The 21,782-nt window shown below is 37.1% G+C and overlaps 1 long non-coding RNA gene across 2 annotated transcripts in view; it reads right to left on the reverse strand.

Moving 5' to 3' along the window:
* Positions 1–21,782, reverse strand: part of LOC111822277 (uncharacterized) — an 82,548-nt gene that overhangs the window by 12,132 nt on the left and 48,634 nt on the right. Inside the window, exons 4-5 of one of the 2 annotated variants that reach the window (XR_002825563.1) lie at positions 14,680–16,368; positions 2,437–3,774 (exon numbers count right to left, since the gene is read on the reverse strand). This is a non-coding gene — a long non-coding RNA (uncharacterized LOC111822277). Of the gene's footprint in view, positions 1–2,436; positions 3,775–14,679; positions 16,369–21,782 lie in introns of those variants that run through there. The other variant, XR_002825562.1, reaches the window with a different exon arrangement.

The raw sequence follows: 21,782 nt of genomic DNA on the forward strand, positions 1-21,782 counted from the left end.
ATGATGGAAGAAAGGTCAGAGTGATGTGATGTGAGATGGACATGACTTGCCTTGTGGCTTTGAAGATGAAGGAAAGGAACCATGAAACAAAGAATGCACGCGGCATCTAATAACCAGAGAAGGCAAGGAAACAGATTCTCCCCTAGAGCACCCAGAAAGGAACCCAATCCTGTTGACATCTTGATTTTAAGCCAATGAGATACATGTAAGACTTTAAACAGACAGAACTGTAAGATAATAAATTTGTGTTGTTTCAATCCACTAAATTTACGGTAACTTGCTACCATAACAATAGAAAACTAATACAATGCTGGAGGTTTGAAATTGTCTTCCAAAATGAAGACAGCCAATTCTGTGGGTGAGGACATCATAGCTTTTCTTCACAGACCTGGTTTATAAATTTAAAGTATTTTATTCTAGTGATCAGCTGGCTGAAATTATTTTTAAAATATCTTTTTATTTGAAATTTTACTTCCTATCTTTTATATTTATACATTTATTTATATTTTAGCACTGTCTACATTGAATTTTTAATTTATGCAGCTTCACAGAGATTTAAATTTAATTCAAATACAGATGGAGTAAAGGTCACTCTAGTAAACCTTATGAGGACTGTGAAACTTAAAATAAACCTATAGTAACTAAGATGGAAGCTAAGAGAATGTTACGGTTTAAGTCCGAGCTAAAGTCAGCTTTACCTTTCTGCTCTGAATTATAGCTTGAGAAATGTATTATTAAATATAGTAATTAAAACTACAATTGTTATAATTGTTCTCACCGATTAGTCTTAGATGAGGTTATACATTATCAAACACCCTATAAGCTGTCAAGTGGTTTTCACTTACAAAGCAATATTTAAATTTTTAAATATCCAAAGAGAGGAAATGTTGAATGGGCTTGGTAAAACAGACTACAAAACAATACAATGTTCAGCTACACTCTAATACCCAATAACTCCTGGGTCATGACAGAATATGGTGTGAGGACAAGAAATATGCACAATGTAAAAACCAATTTCGTAATTGCTTTGGCAGATAAAGAGAAATCTACAGAGTAAAGCCTGGATAAACTGGTAAAGGGGCAAAGGAAAGAGTTTACCTCCAAAGCCTTTAACTTGAACAGAAGACAGACAGATAATAAGGCTATAAGCAAGAGATAGGAACTCATTGGACCAAGATTCAAGAGGGCTAAGATCAGCAAGTCTCAAGCAACATTAGGTACATTCTATCATATAAATTAACTATATTACAATGTTTTAAGATAAATGAAATATTTCTATTTTTTAGTGACACTGTTCTTTGTAAAGACATCTGATTTGTATTAAATATGTTCTTTGGAAGAAGTACAACCAGAATGCTCCTTAGAAACAAGGATGATGAGACTATGTCTCACATACTTTGGACATGTTATCTGGAGAGATCAGTCCCTGGAGAAGAACATCATGCCTGGTAAAGTAGAGGGTCAGCAAAAAAGATGAAGACCCTCAAAGAGATGGATTGATGCAGTGGCTACAACAATGGGCTCAAGCATAACAATGATTGTGAAGATTGCACAGGACTGGGCAGTGTTTTGTTCTGTTGTACGTAGGGTCAGTATGAGTCAGAACAAACTCGATGGCACCTAACAACAACAACATGTTCACCTTTTGGACACAGGCTAACTGAATCAAGATCATAACATTTATCATCAGTATATCCATGGTATTTTAATGTGAAAACTCCTAAAAATGTCACATTAATTTTGGTAACAATTTATTCTACCTATTTATAATGAGACAATTATCAATTGTCATAATTTGTCTAATAAATTACTTCTAGAACATAACAACAATTTGTTTTTTGTTTTTTTTTGGTATGAAACTGAATGTTTTGAATTAAAGAATGTGTGCAAACCAGCTTTCTGGATATTATAAATGTTACACTGCAATGGACTAAGCTGTTATTCTCTTCATTTGTGCATAAAGTCACGAACTAGCAGGAACAATCATTCATTCATTCCTTTATTCACTCAAAAAACTTTTATTATATGACTACAACATAACAGACAGTGAAGAAAACAGTAAAAAATATATTCATACTGTCCTTGTGGAACTTACATTCTAGTGAAGGATTCAGACAATAAACAAGATAAGTAAGTAAACATCTGGTAAGTGTCAAGGAGAAAAATAGAGCACTAGAGGATAGGGAGTGTAGGGGTGGTGAGATGTGGCTGGAAGGAGTTGAAATCTTAGAGTGGTCAGTCAAGGGCTCCTTGAGCAGGTGACTTTGGAGTAAAAGCCTGAATGAAGTAAGGAGCTGGCCATGTGAGCCCCTTAGAGAAGAGCACTGTAGGCAGGAGGAACACCAAGAGCTTGAAGTAACAATGAGGAGGCCAGCATGACTGAAGCAGAGTGAATAAGGGTGAAAATAGCAGAAGAGTTCATAGAGGAAAGGAGGGGAGGGTCATAGGGGGTCCTGTGTGTTATATTAAAGACTTTGGCATTTATGTCAAGTGAAATGACAAGCTGTTATCAGGTTTTCAGCATTGGAATGGTATGATCTGACTTATTTTTTAGCATGATCCCTGGCTGCTATCTTGAGAATAATCTACAGAGTTTTCTATGTAAAAGAGATTAAAGGCTAAAGAAAGGAGAGCAGTTGGAGGCTATTTAATAATTCAGGTGAGAGACAGTGTTGGTTAGACCATGGTGGTGGTAATGAGGGTGATGTGAAGTGGCTGATTTATGGATATGTTTGATGGTAGATTGAACAAAATTTTCCCTAAATATGGCAGAAGGGACAGAGGGGCAATAAAGATTATTCCAAGCTTTTGGCCTTTGCAACTGCAGGTACAGTTACCATAAATTGCCATGGAGAAAACTTCAGGAGGAGCTGCTTTTTGGGAAAATATTAGGAGCTCAGTTTGGACATGGTAAGTTTGAGATGCTTACTGTCAAATGGAGATGCTAAGCAGACAGATGGTCTGAATTTCAGGGGAAGGTTTAAGTTGAAGATCTAAATTTGGGAGTCATCAGTACATATACAGTATTTAAACCATGAGACTAGATGACATAGCCAGGGGAATGAGTGGAGGTAGAGAAAAGAGACACTCCAACATTAAAATGTCTCAGAGAAAAGGAGAAACCAGCAAAGAGACTAAGAAGGAAAACAAAAACAAGTGAGTGTGGTGTCCTGGAATCCAAGTGTTTCAAGAAGGAGAAAGAAAGATCTAATTGTGTCAGTCGCTACTGATAGGTCAAGAAATTGAGCATTGAGAAATGACAAGGATTCAGCAATGTGGAGGTTACTCTGTGATAAGTAGAGTTTTGATGGAGCAGTGGAGACAAAAATTTTAAGTGTGCCAAGAAAGAATGGAGAGGAGGGAATCTGGAGTTGCAGGGAGTATGGCAAACTCTTTCAAGAAGTTTTTGCTCTAATTATAAGGAGAGAAATGGTGCAGGAGCTGGAAGACAGAGTGGAATTAAGAGAGTTTTTTGGATCTTTTTGTTCTTTGTTTTCAGATGGGAAAAATGTTTGTATGCTGATGGGAATGATGTCTTAGAGAGAGAAAAATTGATGATGCAGGAAAGAAAAGGGATAATTGCTGGAGCAATGACCTTCAATGGGAGATAGGGAATGGGATAGCCCTAAGCTAGATGCATGCAACGTTTAGGAGAGAAGCTAGAGTTTAGGGACGTGGAGGCAGGCAGGCAGGTAGATGCAGTGGTGGGAGAGTGTCTCTTCCAATTGCTTCAGTTTTCTTGGAGATGTGAGGCTGTCAGCTGAGTGATGGAAGCTAAGGACAGAGGAGAAAGTTTCACATTTAGGGTAATGGACAAATAAAACAACAAAGAAAATATAGATCTAAAACACAGTTAACAACAAACTCTTCCCAGTAGGTTTAGTTCACTTGATTCTCCACGTACCCTGACAGTTATTTTTAATGATTCCCAGTGAGTTTTGAGCAGGAAAGGGGGTTCATCTGTCAGGATGTTATGTAAATACTACTTGTGCATTCAGTTGGTACTGCAGAAAAGGAACCTAGGGCCTTATGCAAAAGGAAAAAAAAGGAAACCCTATCTTGCCCTTACAAAATAGGGCATACATCAGCACAACTTCTTCTCAGGAAAGTGGATACTCCATTAAGATGCTAATTAAGTGCTTGTCAGGAAGAATTATTTGCCCTTCCTCTCCCTTATCTGTCTTTCCCTGCATTTGAAATCTAGTGTCTGACTGCAGAATTTCAATTCACAACAAAGATATTCCTGGGAAAGTACAAAGATCTCTAGCAGTTGCAAATAGTGCTTAAGTTCTCATTTGGTAGAAATCCCTTCCTTAAGCACCATTAGGAGCCCTGGTTGCACAGTGATTAAGCACTCTACTGCTAACCAAAAGATCAGTGGTTCAAACCCACTAGCTGCTCCACAGAAGAAAGACGTGGCAGTCTGCTTTTGTAAAGATTTACAGCCTTAGAAACCATATGGGGCAGTTCTACTCTGTTCTATACAGACACTATGAGTGGGAATTCAACTCCACAGCAATGCTTTTTTTTTTTCTTAAGCACCATTAAAAAATATGTACACTTGTTCATAAAATGACTAGAGTGAATCACCCATGAGGAAGATTAATTTCAAAAACAACATATGGCTCTTAGCATAATTATTAGTATGAAGACCTCAGACTTCATTCAGTATTGGGAAGAGAAACAATGTATAGATTCTGGGTTTTTTTTTTTTTTAATAGAGTGGTAGCAAAAGCTATCTGGGTCCCTGGAGTCCCTGGGTGGCATAAACAGTTAAGCACTCTAGCTGAAAGGTTGGTGGTTCAAATATATCCAGAGACTCCAGGGAAGACAGTTCTGGTAATCTGCTTCCAAAAGGTCACAGCCTTGGCAACCATACGGAACAGTTCTACTATGCACACACACGGGGTCACCATGAATCAAAATCTACTTCATAGCAACTAACAACAACAGCAAAAACTACTTGTTATGACCCTACATTTTAGGAATTGAAGTGAGTGGCTCAGAGTTGGGACAACTATTGACGTGAACTTCTCTGTATTGAGGCAGGTAACCTCAGAGCCCAACTAAGAAATACCTGCTCTGGTTTATCCTCCTGCACCAAGCAGAATAAGCTGCACATTCTTCTGAAATTTTCCTTGACAAGTTAACCACAGAACAGGCCATAGATGGCCTCAACCTGCCTCTGGGTGGAGAATTAACATCCTAATGAAAGAAAATCAACCTCTTCCTCCATCCTGGGGAATAGAACCCTTGTCTAAAGAAAATACATAGTCATCCCCAAGCTCTGAGCATTTGTGTGAAGGTCAATCCTGAATATTCATGATGAATTTACATTTCCTTGTCTGCTCTCTGTAAAAGCCCACCTCCTCAAGCTGCCTGTGAGCAGTCTTGGAGGCAACAGCCCTGAATGCTCCTTTGCTTGTACAAGGAAATAAAGGCATCTTCCTGATCTCCCACTTTGGCTGAGCAAACCCTGGGGCTTTCACCCGGCAACATTGTAATCAACTACTAATTTTTCTATGTAAATGGATGGAATAAGTGATCAAGTGTATAGATATTGCTAAACTAATTTATTAACTGGCGTGTTTTGTTGTTTGTATGTATAATAAGTATTTTAAGTATGTTAATATTTACATTAGTTTGTTTCCCTTAGCCATGCCTACTATGATCTGGGAGCATGATTCGTAAGAGAGGCCTTGTGATAACAGAAGCTAGCTGAAATTTAAAAAACACAAAAACAAAAATAGACACAAGAGAGGTACAAACTAAACTACACAGGTATGGTTTATCGATTTGAAAGAAGTGCATACTTTAATAAATACATATGCAAAGTGCTCTATAATTAATGCTATAAAAATTCTAACTTTCTGATATAATATTAATAGATAATGAGAAACAGTTTTAATTCTCCTGGAATCCAGCCTTCTAGAGTCCATGGAGTTGGGGTGATCCGCAAAGGCCATTGCCCGTTAGATGTCTTTTTGAACTTTGAGCCTTGAAGAAAGGAGTTTCTAAAAGTCATCTTTGAGTCAAACAATGGTCTAGATAAGCTAGTAAGACCAATTTGCCTTGGGCATTGTGCTCTTTTGAAGAATTCAATCAGTTTCAGGAAACAGAGTCTCCAAGGGTCAGACTGGGAGCTATGTTTTAGAGTAAAATCAGCAATTAATTTTTCTTCAAGACAATGCTGTATGAATCCTTCCTGACCATGAATTGCTTATCAGTTCTGTTCTGGCCCTTTCTCCCTGGCAATGCTGATAAGATTGGGTATAAGAATCTTTAGAGGTTCTCTCATCTTCAGAACTTTGTTGACTTGCTAGTCAAAATGTTACCCCAATTTGCAAATTGTGTATTAAATAAACTTCAGATCAATTTCTATTATTGGCTTAATATGATTTTTTTTTTGACAATACTAAAGCAATTATTAAGATAATACCTAAACTCTTACTCTTGTTTTCACTTCAGAATTTTACTATATATAACTTTAGGCTTTTGTTTCCAAGTGAAACTATTTTCTAATGTAAGGTAGTTTTAAAAATAATGATACTTTTTGAAATAAAGAGCTTGAATAACTGCACTTTTAGTAGTTAAAAATCATCTTAGCTAATAAAGTTCTTGTCGTTTTAATTCAGAGTTGCAGTAATATCTAGATTCTCGAAATTTGATAAACTAAGACGTGATGAGTAGATACATGTCAGTGTAAATTGGTAGCTATGTGCAACAGAGTATCCTTATATGTTAAAGAACATTTGACTATTGTCTTGTATAAATGTCTCATAAATTATTCTTTCAGGGCAACAATTGGGTATAAATGACCATTAATGTGGTTAAATAAGAAAAACTGTTTATGCAATATTCATAAATTAAAAGGTTTTCCTGCTTGATTAAAAACATCTGTTTCTAGAATGGATGTTTGCAGCTGTTTGTCCTCACTTTGAGTCGTGCCACATGAGCAAATGAAGGTCCCTAAAGCTTGACTCAATCCATGTCATTAAGGTGATCTCTGCTTTGAGGAGGCAGCTCTTCCCTAGTAGTATTTTGAGTGCCTTCCAACCAGAGGAGCTCATCATCTGGCACTATATGAGATAATGTTCTGCTGCTATTCATAAGGTTTTCACTGGCCTATTTTTCAGAAGTAGATCACCAGGTCCTTTTTCCTAGTCTGTCTTAGTCTGGAAGCTCCTCTGAAACCTGTCAATCATGGGTGACCCTGCTGGTATTTGAAATACTGCTGGCATAGCTTCCAGCATCACAGCAACATGCAAGCCACCACAGTACACAAACTGACAGACTAGTGGCCAGCTATGGAACACGCTCTTATGCAAGTTCAAGTTGAAGTTGAAGAAAATTAAACCAAGTCCACAAGAACCAAAATAAAATCTTGAGTACATCCCACCTAAATTTAGAGACCATTTCAAGTTTAGATTTGATGTTTTGAACACTAATGATGGAAGACTAGATGAGTTGTGGGATGACATTAAGGACAGCATACATGAAGGAAGCAAAAGGTCATTAAAAAGACAGAAAAGAAAGAAAAGACCAAAACGGATGTCAGAAGAGACTCTGAAACTTGCTCTTGAACATAGAGTAGCTAAAGAGAAAGGAAGAAAGGTAAAAGAGCTGAACAAAGATTTCAAAGGGCAGTTAAAGAAGACAAAGTAAAGTATTATAATGAAATGTGCAAAGACCTTGAGTTAGAAAACCAAAAGGGAAGAATGCGCTTACCATTTCTCAAGCTGAAAGAACTGAAGAAAAAAATTCAAGCCTCGAGTTGCAATACTGAAGGATTTTATGGGCAAAATATTGAACAATGCAGGAAGCATCAAAAGAAGATGTAAGGAATACACAGAGTCGCTATACAAAAAAAACTGGTTTACGTTCAGCCATTTCAGGAGGTAGTATATAATCAAGAACAGATGGTACTGAACGAAGAATTCCAAGCTACACTGAGGACACCGAAGAAAAAAAAAGCCTCCAGGAATTGACAGAATATATATTCAATGTTTCAACAAACTATGCAATGCTGGAAGCGCTCATTTGTCTATGCCAAGAAATTTGGAAGACAGCTACCAGGCCAACCAACTGCAAGAGATCCATATTTATGCCCATTCCAAAGAAAGTTGATCCAATAGAATGCAGAAATTATTGAACAATATCACACACAAATAAAATTTTGCTGAAGATAATTTAAAAATGGGTGCAGCAGAACATCTAAAGGAACTGCCAGAAATTCAAGCCAGTTTCAGAGGAGGACATGGAACAAGGGATAAGTGCTGATGTCAGAAGAATCTTGGCTTAGAGCAGAGAATACCAGAAAGATGTTTACTTATGCTTTATTGACCACACAAAGCATTCAACTGTGTGGTCATAACAAAGTATGGATAACATTGCAAAGAATGGGAATTCCAAAACACTCAATTGTGTTCGTGATGAACCTGTATATAGGCCAAGAGGCAGTCTTTGGGACAGAGCAAGGGGATACGAAAGGTGTATGGCGGGGTTGTAACCTCTCGCCATACTTATTCAAACTGTATGCTGAGCAAATAATCCCAGAAGATGGACCATATGAAGAAGAACATGGTATCAGGGTTAAAGGAAGACTCATTAACAACCTGTGATATACAAATGACACAAACTTTGCTTGCTGAAAGTGAGGAGGACTTGAAGCACTTAGTGATGAAGATCAAAGACCACAGCCTTCAGTATAGATTACACCTCAACGTAAACAAAAATCCTCACAACTGGACCAATAAGCAACATCACGATAAACAGATAAAATATTGAAGTTGTCAGGGATTTCATTTTATTTGGATCCACTATCAACACGCATAGAAGCAGCAGTCAAGAAATCAAAGGACATATTGCATTGAGCAATCTACTGCACAAAAGACCTCTTTAAAATGTTAAAAAGCAAATATATGACTTTGAGGACTGAAGTGCACCTGACCCAAGCCATGGTATTTTCAATTGCCTCCATGCGAAAGCTGGACAATGAATATGGAAGGCCAAAAAAGAATTGACGTCTTTGAATTGTGGTGTTGGCGAAGAATATTGAATATACCATGGACTGCCAGAAGAATGAACAAGTCTTTTTTGGAAGAAGTATAGCCTGAATGCGCCTTAGAAGGGAACATGATGAGACTTCATCTTATGTACTTTGATCACGTTATAAGGAGGGACAAGTCCCTGGAGAAGGACATCATGCTTGGTAAAGCAGATGGTCAGCAAAAAAGATGAAGACTTTCAACAAGATGGTTTGACACAGTGGTTGCAACAATGGGCTCAAACATAGTAATTATTGTGAGGATGGCTCAGGAACGGGCAGCGTTTCATTCTGTTTTTTGCATAGGGTTGCTATGAGTCAGAACTCACTTGATATACCTAACAACAACAGCAACATTTCTAGAATGTTTATTCAGCAATATTTTAACCCTTTTTAATAACCAACAGAAATTATACTCTATGGATTTGTGGATATTAATCTGGAAAAAAAACAAAAACGAAACAATGTTGTCTGTATTCTTGTTCATTCAACAAATATGGTTGGCTATATTCTATTATACTCACTGTATAGGAGAGAAAGCTAATGAGAGGTAAGAATAAAGTGAATGTGTGAAGAAAAGTAGAAACAAAAAAAGGAGAGAGAGAGCCTGAAGATACTCAAGTCCTTGGTTCCAGTTCAATGTGAAGGCCCACCTTGATCGTTGCCTTGAACTTCATGAGTCATGCCAGAATCCTTATAATAAATCACACTCTATGCTTAAAAACTAATTCATGTTGGGATTTTTTAACATACAGCAAAAAATTCCTAGTGAGAACTTGATGAGAAATTGAATTCAGATGTGTGAATAAAGTCAGGGATTACTCCAGGTTATTGACTTGAGATACTGGGTAGATGGTAAAGCCATTCACTGAGATATTTAAAGAAGAAAAGATAAAAGGGCTTGTTATGCCAATGAATCTTCTAAGCAGGTTTTATGAAATGTTAATTCTACTAAAAATATGTATATATAAATAAGTACATATATGTATTCCATTTTACAGTAGAATATAGCATTGACGTAAATGAAAATTTATGTAAATTACATTAATAGTTTTAAATTATATTTTTAAATTTCCTAAATAAGAGTTTCACTGTTTAAGACATCATCCATCACTTAATTACGAATTAACAAACTCTAATCTCAAAGAGCTAATCTTATTTCCCTTGAAGTTCAAACATTTAACAATTGAATCACAAAAAAGACACTTTAGAATATCAGAATAACAAAATGGGCATAAATGCTGTCATGGTTTGAATTATGTCCCCCAAAAAATGTGTGTATCAATTTGGCTAGGCCATGATTCCTGGTACTGTGTGATTTTCCTGTACGTTGTAAACTCGCCTCTGTGATGTTAATGAGGGAGGATGGGTGGCAGTCGTGTTAGTAAGGCAGGACCTGATGTACAAGACTGGATTGTGTCCTGAGGTCATCTCTTGAGATATAAAAGACAGAAGTGAGCAGTGAGACAGGGGGACCTCATACCATCAAGAAAGCAGTGCCGGGAGCAGAGCGGGTCCTTTGGACCGGGGTCCCTGCGCCAAGAAGCTCCTAGTCCAGGGGAACACTGATGAGAAGGCCGACAGAGACAGAAAGACTTTCCCTGGAGCTGACGCCCTGAATTTGGACTTTTAGCCTACTTTGACTGTGAGGAAATAAACTTCTCTTCGTTAAAACCATCCACTTGTGGTATTTCTGTTATGGCAGCACTAGATGACTACGACAAGCACTAAATAATTTTTTTTAGTTTTGTTATTTTTAAGTGTTCCGTCATCCAAGACATTAAACAAAACATTAAAGAAAATGATTTTTTTTCTCAAACACTTTTATGCATTTAAGGGTAAAAATTATGCATAAGGTTTTACCTAAAAGATGTAGTTTCTAGCTGGAAACTCCGCCAATTGAATAGGTGGAGAAAATGAGAATAGAAAATTGTCTATCATACTTTATTAGTGCCATGTCAAAATATCTCAGTGACTACTTCAGTTAGCCCCTGTATCACATTCTTCCTTCCGTTTTCACCACTATTGTCCTCAGTGATGTCATTATCGATGCAGAGGACTGATCCAGTATTGGCTCAGTCCCTCAACCTCTTGAGCTCCAGTTGTCTTCTTCTCTGTTCTAATACAGCTCTTCATTAACAGAAGCACACTCTACATCATGCAAACTGAAACCTCAAACTCACATCTCACACTGTTCAGCCAACATTTCTTTGTCTCTTGGTTTTTTTATATTCCTTTAGTGTTGTTTTTTTCTTCTATCCCTATATATAGAACACTGCTGTGATGGTTAAGGCTATGTGTTAACTTGGCTAAGCTATTATTCTGAGTGGTTTGGCAGACACTATGTAATCATCTTCCATTTTGTGATATGATGTGATCAGCAAATCAGTTGAAGGAAGAGTTTCTTTGTGGGTGGGGCCTGTCTCCAGTAGATAAATGGATGCTCTGGAAAAGCTCCCTCTCTCTCGATCCTGCACTTCTCATCATCTGACCTCCAGTTCTTCAGATGTGAGAAGCCCTCAGCTTACCACTTGACCTGCAGATTTTAGACTCATCAGCCCTGTGAGCCAGCAGCCTGCCACTTCACCTGCAGATTTTGGATTTGTTAGCCCCTGCAAGCATGTGAGCCAGCAGAAGCCTTCTGCTTGCTGCCTCACCTACGGTTTTGGAATTTGCCAGCCCCCACAACTGTGAGCCATTTCCTGGAAGTAAATCGCTCTCTATATATTTATATTTGGGCTTCACTGGTTTTCTCCTCTAGAGAACCCAGACTAAGACAACTATGGACCATAATATTAAGTTCCCATTTTAGAATATTTTAATGTGGTAAAAATGCATGTAAAAAACATGCCATCTCAACTGTTTCTACACGCACAATTCAGAAACATTGATTATATTCTTCAAGTTGTGCTACCATTCTTATTAACTTCTTAACATCTGCAAAGAGTATTCCAACTATTCCCTTAGTCTCCAAGAAGTCATTCTCTCTAGCTTATTATCCCACATATCTTAATGTTCTATGTCAGTCTCCATTGGGCTTTCTTCTTCGGCACATTCTCTAAGAGCTGGTTTTCCTTAGGGTTCAGGCCTTGGATGTCTTAGTTTCTCACTCTACAACTTGTACTGACTGATCACACTCATTTGCACGGGTTCAACTACTACGTTTTCTTGATTATTCCCAAATGTATGTATTCAGCTCTGACTGCTTTCCTGAGCTGTTATAGTGGATTGAATGGTGTTCTCAAAAAGATATATCCACCTACTATCCCCTAGAACTTGTAAAAGTAGCCTTATTGGGAAAAAGAATCTTTGCAGATATAATTAAATTAAGAATCTTTAGATGAAATTACCCTGGATTACCTAAATGGGCCCTAAATCCAATGATAAGTGTCCTTATAAGGGACACATGAGGAGTAGACTGAGGCAGAGATGGGAGGAATGCAGACACAAGGAATGCCTAGAGTTACTAGAAGCTGGAAGAGGCAAGTAAAAATTGTTTCCTAAGACCTCAGGAGGGAGCATGGCCCTTCTGACACCTTGATTTTGGACTTCTGGCTTCCAGAACTGTGAGAGAATAAGTTTCTGCTGTTTTAAGTCACCAAGTTTATGGTAGTTTGTTACAGCAGCCATAGAAAATGAATGCAATTGGTTCTGTGTATTAGTGTGTTAAAAATGTGTGCAGGAAAGCTTAACCAAGAATATGTTTATATATTACTGTCTACTAGCTGCCCTTGTTCTCGCTGGCTTGTGTGATAAATGATTTGTCTTTATTGCAATGAAATAAAAATTGTCAAAAAATCTTCTAAATGCCTACTGTATTTATCAGGTTGACCTTTTAATAACAATTGTATCAGGCTGACCTTTTAGCAACAATTTTAAACCCTGTGACCTGACTCATCTTCTGTACAGCTATTCCTTAATATGAGCGAATTTTGGGCAAAAATCTGAACAGTATCTTCAAAACCACATTAAAATTTTGTTGTGAGTTGCTGTTGGTAAAACCGTTATCTTAAATAATATTCTCATAAACTTACCATATTTTTACACAAATATCAGGCTCCTTCTACATTTGTTTGCCAAGCACACTTTCCCCTGTGAGGTATTTTCATAGGCATGCTATGCTAATTTTTTTTTTTTTTAACAGCAACACGTAGGAAAAAAAAAAACTGCCATAGTAGTGCTTACGAAAATATCTCGTGGGGAGAGGTCGTGGTTGGCAAACAAACATAGAAGGTGCCCGTTATTTGTGTAAAAATACAGTAATTTCTACTGATTCTTTTGCTGGCTGCTTTATTTTAAGGTCTTATATTCTAATGGTTATGTTCTCAGTGTTGCTTATAGTTGTTTGTTTAAAATTGGTATCTTAAAATTTATTCTTAAATATTTTCAAAGCTATACAGATCTTTATATTTTTCAATGTATTTATTCTTAAGTGGCTCCAAAGTACAAATATGTTTTTAATATTATATATTTAAACAAACCACGGCTGAGTTGACCAAGTTACATAAATGTGGGAGAAGGGAAATGGCATTTGTTGATTGCCAAGCATGTATCAGTTAGTGGGTGAAGTACTTAATGTAATTTAGCTCATTTAAGTAAGATGGCCTAAGCCCAAGAAATATTGTTGTTGTTGTGTGCAGTCGAGTTGAAAATGCACAGGCAGGAGCATTTTGTAGGGTTTACCCTGTGTCCTGTTATATCTCCTGTGGCCAATATAGTGCATTTATTCTTCACATAACGTAGGATATATATTCTTACAATCCTTATTATTAGATATTTCTATGATTATGTCTGAAATCCTTCATTTACCTACTAGTTTAGGGTAATGCCCCAAATAATTTGGATGGAATCAAAATAAGGTTATTTGGCATCTAACAAAGTACATTCTTCAGACACCCACAGTAGATAGCATTCATAGCATTGCCTAAGTCAATGGCCAACATTTGTAAAATAGTGATTATTACCACAGAAAAAATTGTACATCTCCCAAAGTCTACTTTCTAAGCATTCACTGATTTTTTTAACACACTTTAGGAAGTTTTCATTATTTTCTTCCCCAAATAGTTTCGTCAAGTACAAAGTTAAAAAAAAAAAAAAAGTACGTATTTTAATGTATTTTTCTTGGCAGAGATGAAAAGGGCATTCACCCTACACTAAATTCCAGCCAAGAAAAAAAAATTGCAGTTTAACAGATATCCCATTATTTTTAGGGAATTGTGTGTGGCACATTAGAAGAAATTGTCCTTTTGATTAAAATTTTTCTGAAACAGAGAAATCATTTTTAAGGCTATAGCTTTTCATATTTATATAACCTCCTGATTATCAATTTTAACTGGAATTATTCAAAAAGAAAATTTACTTAATCCAAGAAAGAAATCAGGGTTAGGTCTTTTATTCATTTGTAGTATGTATTTCCTGATTTTCAAGGTGTTTTGTATTCTCACAGCAATTGCCCCTGGGCCTCTGCTCCCTAAGCCAGGCCCCACTGAGGACACTGATTTTCAGAGCATGCACCAGAGGAGGCTATTTAAACTGTTACTCAGTTACTCTACTTGATATGGGGTGGTGAAGGAGGTGCCTTCTCTCAGCCCCAGAAATAAACTCCTGCTGACCCATTAGTCCATAACACTTACTGGAGTACGTTCAGGTTTGCATTAAGTTATCACCTCCATTGACTTCCAAATTATGCAGCTCCATAAACAAAAGACCCGAGGGAAAATATAGAAATTCCATTGGCGATAGGGTCTATTGAATCTGCAACTTAAACTTCAAACAGTTTTAGCTATTATCTCAAAATCATAAACAGCATTTTGTTTTAGAAGCCTTTGATTCTTCTTCATCCTTGTACAAACATTCATCTGTACAAACATTATGTAGCCACATAATATTGAAGACTATCAAATTACATAGATACCATGTCCACCATTCTTAAACACAGATCATTATAGTTTGAACAAGTTTTAAATTGAAAATATAAATGCCGGAAAAGCAAAGAAGTTTAGGATCATTGCCACTTTAAAGATTCGTGTTCATTCAGCTCATTTTTATTGAAAGTACATATATTTTCACCTCTCAAACCCAATGGTAATGACTGCTTACTTTCAGATCTTTTGTTTAAAAATCTTACTGAACTTTAGCCCTTGATCGCTGTCTGCCTTATTTATTTCATCAAATATAAGCCCCATCACATTACGTATCCCAGTCTAAAAGACAAACCAAATCAACTCTCTACAATAAAACAAATTCCCTCTCCAGCTCTTCTCACAGGGATTAATCTACACCAGGAATTCAGGCTTGAAAAATTGGAGCCATACATGGAAGATTTCACTCCATCAGCTTCCTCACTTAATATCCTAGGTCGCCTTTTCTGAACTCCTAAATTACAGAATTTCCATCATAGAAGTTAACATTTAATTATAGACTATTCTGCATTGTTTAGTATTGTTTCATATATGTGTTGTTTCAATTCACTTACAATAAAATTTTATGGCATGGAACGCAAATTTATTCTGTATCTCCCCTAGCATTTAACACCCTGGGTGGTACCAGTGGTTAACACACTCAGCTGCTAACCGAAAGATTGGCCGTTTGAGTCCACCCAGAGGTGACACGGAAGAAATGCCTGGCAATCTACTTTCAACAAATCAGCCACTGAAAATCCTGTGGAACACAGTTCTACTCTGACACAAATGAAATGGGGTCACTCTGAGTCAGAATTAAGTCAATGACAATTGATTTTTAAGTAACTAATGGTGCTGAACTAAGTCTTTTCCACAATTAAGACTGGCCAATTCAGTGTTATCTTCTTCAGGTGTTGTCTTTTAGTCAGACAAGCAAACTTTTAAAAACCGTTTTAGGGGATTTTAACGTATGCTTAAACAATTATTCAAAACTATTTCACGCTTTTAATTGTATCAGTATATCCCTCCTAAACCCTTAACAAAGGAACTCTCCTTTAGTGGGATAGAAACACTTGTATTAAGTCAAAAAAACTGAGGGTAATGAATTTTTGGCTATTATACTTTCATCAAAAAATCTGTGATTGTCTTCATCATGATCATTCCTGAACATTTTACTCTTTCTCATAGAAAATATTGCTTAGATATTGGAAAGAGTGAAAAATAAGAATCAAATTAAGATAGAAGTAATAAAATCTTAACTTTAAAACTGGAAGAGTTCAGATTGCACAGTTACGGACATATAAAACTATATTCAAATACATGCGTGCTCTCCCAAATATTTTATGCAGGTGGATGTGGCACTTGTAGAATTGTAGTGGAAATCGCTCTTCTTGATTAGAAACTGGTTTGTCATATTTCAGTCTAGAAAAGAATAAAAAACAGTTATTATGTAAGTTAAATTCACAGAATCATTAATCTGTAAATTATGAGAAGAACCCAAACATACGAGACCCAAAATGAAACTCTTAATAAAAATACCTATTTTTTTTCAAAAACCATTGTATGCCAGGTATTTTACATAGTTTCCTTGTAATTTTTGTAATTTCCTTTCTACTACAAACAAAGTAGGTAATTGTATTTCATTGTCCTTATTTATTTAAGAGAAAGTTGCAAATTGAAAGTGAGTGAGTAATTTGCTCAAGAGGTAATAAGGAGTCAAGCAGAAAGCTGACCCCTTGTTCTGGGTCCATACAATTTTCTTTACCCCAAGACATTTTACCCTCCAAACTAAATTTTACAGACAAACTTACTCAACTTCACTCATGTAGATTACTTCATTCAGCACTTATCTTCAGAGGGCTTACTATGTGTTACACACTTTTTCCACTAGGGAAAAAAAATAGATGTCTACTCTCCACAGATTATTTAAATAAATGGTTAAAAGTATTTACACATTTTGTGCATTTCTTAAATATTTTCCCACCACTTTTCAGACTTCTCAAAATTAGTCTATGCTTTCTTTCCCAGATAAATGTGCAAAGAAATTTGGGAATTTAAGTAATATCTTAGGAAAACCACAGTAAGGAACAACCCCTCCATCTCTCCACCTCACCTACTCCATTAAAAAGATCACGTTCAGTGTCTTGGGGGGACAACTCAGTCAACTGGCATTAACATAGCTCATAAACATAATGTTCTACATCTAAGTTTGGTGAGTAGTGTCTGAGGTCTTAAAAGCTTAAAGCAGCTATCTAAGATACAACTATTGGTCTCTACTCATATGGAGCAAAAGAGAATGAAGGAAATCAAAGGCTCAAAGAAGAAATTAGTCCAAAGGATCAACAGCCCACACAAACCACGGCCTCTTCTAATCTGAGACCAGGAGAACTAGATGGTGCCCAGCTACCATTACCAACAGTTCTGACCAGGGACACAATAGAAGGTCTTGGATACAATGGGAGAAAAATGTTGAACAAAATTCAAATTCCTAAAAAAGGTCAGACCTACTGGACTGATACAGACTAGAGGAATCCCCGAAACTATTGCCTTAAGATACCCTTTGAACTTGGAACTGAAACTATTTCTGCAGGCCACCTTTCAGTCAAATAATAGATTGGCTTATAAAATAAAAAATATCACCCATAATTAATGTGCTTACTTAAGCAATCAACTATATAAGACCAAACAGTCAACATTTACCAAAAGCAAAGATGAGAAGTCAAGGAGGGGAAGGGAAGCTAAGATCAATGGAAACAGAACAAACAGGATGGAAATAATGAGAATGCTGACAGACTGTGAAAACTGTAACCAATGTCATGGAACAAGCTGTATAAAAATTGTTAAATAGGAACCTAATTTGCTGTGTAAACTTTCACCTAAAACACAATAAAATCTTATTAAGAGAAAAAAAAAAGATCACCTTCAACTGACCCCGAATGAATGTTCTTTAAAATTCAATTAAATATCAGCTATGCATGTATCATGCAGGAAAAAGTGTAGATTGACCAATTCTTGGAATAAAGGCTAACTTCCTCAAAGGGTAGAGAGTCCGGACTGGGAAAAAGAGAAATGTTGATTGTAGTGCAAGAGAAAAACAAAAGAGATCAAGTACATTTGTTGACTTTTCATTACAACTAGTATTCTCCAAACTGAAACATCTAAGGAATCTTGATAGTGGATAAATTGGCTGTGGATTCTACTTTCAGCAAATCTAATAATGAATTAGGGAATGATTATGTTACAAAAGGATGGTTTAAATAGATAGACCTGTTGTACCTAGTGGTTCAATTTATAAAAAGTATTTATATGTAACCATGTAGATATATACTATGGAAGAATGGAAAGAAGGCTGAGTAAAGGTCCCTTAACTCACCCCCCCAAAACAAAAAAACCTAAACCCACTGCCTTCAAGTCGATTCCGACTCATAGTGACCCCATAGGGCAGAGCAGAACTGCCCCATAGGGTTTCCAAGGAGCGCCTGGTGGATCTGCCGACCTTTTGGTTAGCAGCCGAACTCTTAACCATTATGCCTCCTAAAGACTATTTAATTCTGGCTTTGCATCATCTGTGTGACCTCGGTTGTTCAGTTTTCTTATCTGAAAAATCACTTTCAATTCCAAAATGATACATTCTATGCATCTACCAAAGAAAGCAATGTTCATAGGCGTGAAAGCCAGGATTTACACTCCTTGTAGTAATTTGGATTGTTTTTCCTTATCAAGTATCTAAGTAAGTGTGGTGTAAGAATTTTTATGTTAAAATGAATGAAACACTTCAAATTTGACCTTATTTCTTAGAAATGGAGCCCTTATGAACTGGCTGGGGTTTGATAATTTATCAAGCTCTTTAATCCCCTGGAATTAGTTTGAAGCAGTATCTCTAAAGACTTCCGATAAACAAGCTAACAGTCTTAAAGAAGATTTGCATCTTGTGTTCTTGGGTACCACAAAGCTGATCCCTGAACAATAATACAACATTGTGAACACCCCCGGAGCTACATGAAAGCTACAGTGTGCTAAGTTCTTTCAAATACATTCCTAAGATTAACAGTGTAAATTGTATGCAGCTTTCTCAGATCATAAGAATAATCATGGAAATTGTTGTAAATACTTTTAGAATGCCTCCAGTTATATATTACAGTAGTTTTATTTTCAAGTAACTTATAAACCTATGGAATCAACTTCATGCTTGTGATTTTATGCAATGAACTCAATTCAATGCTGTAAAATACTAAACAGTTAAGTTTCCTTTACAAGTGTAAGTGTTACAATAAATATACATAGGGGAGGGGAAAAAAAAGGAAAGGGCAATTAGAGACAGAAGGGCAGTGATGTGTGGTTGAGGATGAGGCAGGGGGGATAAAGAAACAAAACTAGTAGAAAATAACTCAAAAGGAAAAATACCATGACTCCCCAAAATGAGAAGCAGCTAAAAACTGAATAATCACAGCATATTTTACCCCTAAGGGCAGAAGCATCTAGATCTCACATTATCTTAGGGCTTTGTAACCTGGCAGAGATAGAGAAATGAAGCTTGTTCCTTGTTATTGATACTGGAATGATATTTGTAAACGGGAATCCCTGGGAGGTATAAATGATTAACATGCTTGATTGCTAACCGAAATGTTAGTGGTTGGAGTCTATCCAGAGGCACCACAGGAAAAGGTCCAGTGATCTACTTCCGAAAAACCAGCCATTGAAAATCATATGGAGCGCAGTTCTACTCTGACACACAAGGAGTTGCCATGAGTCAGAATTGACTTGACGGCAACTGGTATTTGTAAAAGAAAATTAAAAAGTTTAACTTCACTTTTTGCACAGCAAACTGTGGTAGGTAGATTCTAAGAGGCCCCCACGATTTCCACCCCCTGATGTGCAGACCCTGTATAATCTCCTCTCCTTGAGTGTAGTTGGGACCTGTGAATATGATGGGATGTCACTCCTGTGATTAGATTGTAGTAACAGGCAGATTCTGGAGAGGAGTCAATGTTTGCAGAAAGGGAATAGTATAGGGTGAGTAGGAGTCCCTAGGGAGCATAAATAGTTAAGCCCTCAACTACTAGCCAAAAGGTTGACAGTTTGAACCTACCCAGAGGCAGCTGGAAAGACAGCCCTGGTGATCTGCTTCTGAAAGGTCACAGCCTTGAAAACCCTATGGAGCAGTTCTGCTCTGCACACATGGGTCGCCATGAGTCAGAATCCACTGAATGGCAACTAATGACAACTACATGGGGTGAGTACCCATTATTTATGGCTTCTAACCTGAGGGCAGGCAGAAGACAGCATTGTTGAGTGGGGTAATTATATGGCCTGAAAAACAGAGAATAATGTTCAGGGCAACCATACATGTTGAAACTTGAGGTTGGAATCCTGCAAAGGAGTGAGCCAGAAAGGGGAAGCCAAAATCCAATTAAACGAAACATCAGGGGTGAGTTGTAATATAGAATTTGCCTCTATTTTTTGACTGGTAAGAGCTTTCAAGCCCCTCTCCTTTCTTCCTCACATCTGCGCCAGCTGGTAAGAAAGCCTAACTGCTCCCTTCTTTGGAACTGGGAGACATTCAAACCACACAAGCCCTGGCCCATGCACATGGAGACACTAACCCTAGTCCCACCCTCTAACCTCAATAAAGCTTCAAAGCTGGTCTCCTTTCCCGGCCCTTTTGTTTTTGGACCTGCTTGGGAGGCTGCCCTACTATCCCCAGAAAACCTTACTCCATGAGTTAAAACATTTTCATATACTGCTGATGTGTTTCTGGTGTCATCAGTCTCAACATCTGAAACAAATGTTGGGTGGAGGTTCTATTATATATTTGTAAGGTGATTACAAGACCTCTGAATATTTATAGGGCTTATTTATCATCTTCTATAGACATCTGGAGTCACCATGAGTCAGAACAGACTCAAAGACAATGGGTTTTGTTTTGTTTTGGGTGGTGTACGTGTTCTCACAAAGCATCGAGAGTTCTTGCCACTTCCTGTATATCAAGTTTGTGATGTTCTCCAGCATACCCGGTTGTCCAGGTTCTTTCAGATTATATTATGACAGAGAAGAGGAGAGTTAACGTATTGTCTTAGGGCAAGGCCTCGATTATATATCAACCCACGTAAATGCTAACTACTCATCCTTCTTCCTGATGGATAGAGAAAAATGTGTTCATCAGATCAATAACCACATACGCTGTACCCAAGCCTAGTAAAGGTACCACATCTGGCACAGCAGCTACAATTAGAGCTGATATGTAGTTATGGGACTGTTACATAGTTCAGGTTATGGTATTCTACTATCCTCTGTCATGATCCAGGGACCAGGCAGGTGAATTAAATAAAATTGGGAAAACCACTCCTAGATTTTTTAAGTCTTTGAAGGTAACATAAATCTCTGCCATGACTTTAAAAAACCAGCTGCCATCAAGTCGATTCTGACTCATAGCAACCCTGCAGGACAGAGTAGAACTGCTCCATGTGGTTTCAAAGGCTATAACAAGGCTAAAAATCTTTTTTTTTTTTTACTTCACAGTAGTTTTTTTTTTTTTTAATTGTACTTTAGGTGAAGGTTTACAGAACAAATAGTTTCTCATTACACAGTCAGTATGCATATTGTTTTATAACATTGGTTAACAACCACACAACATATTAACCCTCTAACTTCTCAATATTTTTTTATTTTGGTGAAAATACACATAGCCAAAGATACACCGTTTCAAAACTTTCTACATACACAGTTCAGTGACATTGACTACACTCTTCCAATTGTGCTGTTATTCTCACTTAAGATGAAGGCTTACAGAACAAAATAGTTTCTCATTTAACAGTCACTACAAATGTTGCCCTATG

This window comes from Trichechus manatus, unplaced genomic scaffold, assembly GCF_000243295.1.
Source record: "Trichechus manatus latirostris isolate Lorelei unplaced genomic scaffold, TriManLat1.0 scaffold00150, whole genome shotgun sequence".
NCBI classification, from domain to species: Eukaryota; Metazoa; Chordata; class Mammalia; order Sirenia; family Trichechidae; genus Trichechus; species Trichechus manatus.